Raw genomic sequence first — 4139 nt, forward strand, 5'->3', positions numbered from 1 at the left:
TGGAGGGAGGAGACGACAGGGAGGTGATAAGGAAGGAAGGAAGAAGGGGAAATATCGCTCGCGGGCGGAGAGTGTTGGCGTGGCCGTTGGATCGCCTCACGATTGTGTCCGACGGTGGCGATGCATGTCAACTTCGCGACTCGAATTGTAAACGTGGAGGAGTGTGGCTGGCCATGGATAAGGCTACAGAGAGGGGAAGAAGTACTTGATCTTCCATCTTTTTTTTTGCGAATAGGACACTGGCATTAAAAAAATGTCAAACAGTACAAAACAGCCCAAGAAAAACGAAAATTACAACGAGATCCTTGAGAAGTCCTTCATCTTCAACTCTAGACCGTGTCGACCGCGCGCCGCCGCTGCCGCTCCTCCCTGAGTTGGCCTGACGTTGTTGGTTGCGGACGGGAAGTCGCCGAACAGGTCGAAAAGACCACATCCGTCCCGGAGACGAAGAAGTAGGATGAACTGCCGATGAAGCTCCTTGATGATCCGAAGATCCCTACAGCCAGACGAAATCCTCGAAGACCACACCACACCCACAAGCTTCTCGACGTTGCCGTCGAGATGGGGTTGAAGCCGGGGAGACATTCTTGCACATGGCGCCGCCACCACCACCTGAACACCGCCTCTACAAACAAAAACCCTAAAGACGGGGAACGAAGCCCCCCAAAACTGGGAAACGGAGCCCTCCCGCCGACGAGAGCCGCGATCCGCCGCACCTCCATGGCCCAAAGGCCACAGAGACCATGTTCTGCGCACATGATCTTCCATCTGTCTACCCAAGTTCTCATTGTTCTTCATGTACTGCTATGCCAAATTGGGAATTAGATACAAAGCACGTCCTTTTGTTTCATGTACTGCGACGCCTGCAAAGGCAATGAAATCATCGATTGGATAGGACAAGGTGCCCTACACCGTCCCTTCCTAGCAAAGCACGTCTCGGCAGCCTGACAAGCACCTGGAGTCGGACATTTTGCCCACTACAAAGACCAATACAATAACCCGGCGCATGTTGACTCTCGCTGCCGCTTCACGCCATGGAGGTTGCCACCGGTGCAGTGGCAGTCGCGCCCTCTCCAGGTTAGTTGTACGCAGCATATTCCTTTCCTCTCCGATGGGTGGCTTCTGTTTTTTCTAATTTTTCTCTTCTGTCATGACTGCGGTGTGGCAATTACATGCCGATGCAAGCAACATGGACGATGATGTGCTCTAACACGGGAAGGGCAGGCTCAAGATCTTCCCGGCGACAGTCAGGTGACCCATCCTCTTTCCATCTTCCCCCAGATATGGCTAGGTCTCCCGTCTTCTATTTTAGCTTTCAGTTCAGTCCATACAGCATACAGGTTATAGAGCATGTGCAGAGTCTACACCGGAACGATTTTCTGTAAGCTACATAAATGGAGTAGTAATACCAACCAGTAGATTAGCAGTAGGTGCATATATGGGGTAGTAATACCTACCACTGATCTTTTTTAGGTACGTAATAATCTGCAGAAATTCAGTGCAAAATAACTTGCAGAATAAACTAGAGATAGAGACAACTGGTGCAGAGCTTTCTATTGCCATGAACATGTGAGTGCTCAATTCTACCACAACATTGGCTAGCCAGCCATGAACAATTAAAGTAATGAGTGTTATGTTCTATTACTATGTACTTATTCCAATTATAGTTCATGTCAGGAGTTGAAAATTTAGAGGAACTTGTATGTATGCTTGAGTTATTCCGTGGTGAAAGCGAAGGAAAAGAGAAATGCGTCAGCATTTCCAGCTGATGCCTAATAGTTTGTTCGGAAAATGTAGTTTGTGATATAAGAATTCTGACGTGCTTTGCTTTATATTGGCAGTATTGTTTGTTAGTCCGACACATTATTTAGAGAACTTTGCAACTTGCTATTTGTAGGCTAATTTGCTGTCTCCGTGTGCAATAGAAATTCAAGCACACTGCATTGCTCTGATGGAGTGTTTAACTCTTTGTGGGCTGAGATTTCAACCATACATGTATTTCAAGGAATGGAAGCAAACGTAGTTATCATTTAATTCCATGGTAAGCACCGACAATAGCATATCTATAATAATTTTAGTGGATCGATACAAAATACTGAAGTAAGTGGCATGTATAATTAACCCTGAAAAAGAACCACGTGAAAACTATTGCAAAATGAACCTGACATGATCACGGATGAAGAGCACTCCAAAGTAGATGAGTGAGCTGATCAAGTTATCCAAATTTGCGTTATCTGAAAGAATTATGCATGGTCCGAACCAGGTGGAAACAACCAATAAGTAACTAAGAAAGTAAAAGGGGAAAAACAAGTGGCAGCAAGAAATCTGATTTTTTTATCTGGGAATTATAAAGTTCATTTACATTACTCATGGGTAAGCATACGGAAAGGAGCCTTTTCATCTGGGTATGACAGAATACGGTTATATTCTTGTATGCAACGCTCATGGGTAAATATACTGAAAGAGGTGGCAATACGTATGAAATTATGATATTCTTCCACTTGGGTATGACAAAATTTAGATTACGGAATTTAAGAGAGCAGTCCTAGCTTTTTGTAAGCAATGATCATAGATGGATAGGTATAGGCTTCCAAGATAACAGTCTTAATCTTTATTAAACTGTCGAAGCGTATTAACATCTAAATTTCTTGCATCTGGATATGATAAAATTTAGTTTATAGAATTTAAGAGAGTAGTCCCAAAGCAATGATCATGGAAGAATAGGTATAGGATTCGAAGATAACGATCTTAATCTTTGTGAAATTGCCGACAATGATTATGGATGAATAGGTATAGGCTTCCAGGATAACATTCTTAAACTTTATGAAACTGTCGACAGAACCTTAATTTTCCTACCGTCTGCGGTTTTCTTGCATCTGGGTATGATAAAATTCGGTTTATAGAATTTAAGAGAGTAGTACCAAATGTTTGTAAGCAATGGTCATGGATGAATAGGTATAGCCATATAGAATTCCAGGATAACAATCTTAATCTTTATATAACCTCGACAAAACCTTGTGTTTTTAGTTGATTTTTTGTTTTGTGTTTTGTTGGTCTGTCGCTTGGCTGTGTCTTTTTGCTAATCGTCGGCAGTGAGTGGCATGTATCAAAGTTGAAGTAACAACTTCTATTTTGCATGAAGAAACGATCAATGACCTGCAGATGTTGACCTATCTTTTTCTATATTATGGTATGTTGAGCTTTGTATACCAATACCTGTATTTTGCCATAATTTATGTAGACAGTGAAGACACAATTCTAGCGGGCAAAGGATCGTAGATACTCAATTCCAAGACACAATGATGTTTCTTTTGATACTCATTCATAACGTAGGTACTCACTGCCTGTAAATTTTGCTTTTTCTTTTTGAATTTTTGCTCGATGGTGACATTCTTGCATCTAGATCCTTTGTTTTGTCTTATTTGCAGCGAATTAATCATGTTATGCTTAGGAAGAGGTCTATGCATCATCGATGGGTGTCTTTGTCGGTTTCTTCTTTTCAGCTGATGACCTATTCTTTCAAGGTGTATAACTAACGATCAACCTATTCTTTCAAGGTGTATAACTAGCAATCAACGGATGTTTATTGTTCTGAAGAATCTTCCTCCGTACATGTGGACTCTACAATTACAGAGCAGTTTTTATCTCCTTATTATGCTTTATAATATATTGATCAGGAGACAAGGTGTATGGATGACCCCTCAATGTATATATACATGCGTTGTTTGTTCTCAGAAGTTAATAAGGATACCAATGCCATCGCAATCAAAGTTTCTGATGTCAAGGCAACTGAGGCTTCTGACTCGCTAGGTACAGTAGCCTCTCTTTTCTTGAACAAATATATTGTTGTCCTCGAGAAGGCGCATTATCCTTACGGAATCACAAAAAGATATAGATACAATACTGCGCCTTCTCTATCTATTTCAAGGGTAGTGCAGCCTTCCGACTGCGACATTTCGCCGGCGTTACTTGACAATAATGTCATCAACAAGTATTCTTCGGCAATGATTTACATCCAAAGCCTAATTCATATATTGCAGACTTAGACCATGTTTGCGAGTTTATTCAATTGAATGTGCATGTCTAGGTGGTTACTGAATTATTGCATTCCTGCTCTATATTGACCAGGATTAACCCCT

The 4139-nt window shown here is 41.8% G+C and overlaps 1 long non-coding RNA gene across 1 annotated transcript; it reads left to right on the forward strand.

The window, feature by feature from the left end:
• Window positions 1-1032: 1032 nt before the first annotated feature.
• Window positions 1033-3752, forward strand: LOC139834194 (uncharacterized). Its single transcript, XR_011749687.1, has 3 exons — window positions 1033-1251; window positions 3242-3329; window positions 3429-3752. It is a non-coding gene; the product is annotated as an uncharacterized lncRNA (long non-coding RNA).
• Window positions 3753-4139: the final 387 nt, after the last annotated feature.

This window comes from Lolium perenne, chromosome 7 (assembly GCF_019359855.2).
Source record: "Lolium perenne isolate Kyuss_39 chromosome 7, Kyuss_2.0, whole genome shotgun sequence".
NCBI classification, from domain to species: Eukaryota; Viridiplantae; Streptophyta; class Magnoliopsida; order Poales; family Poaceae; genus Lolium; species Lolium perenne.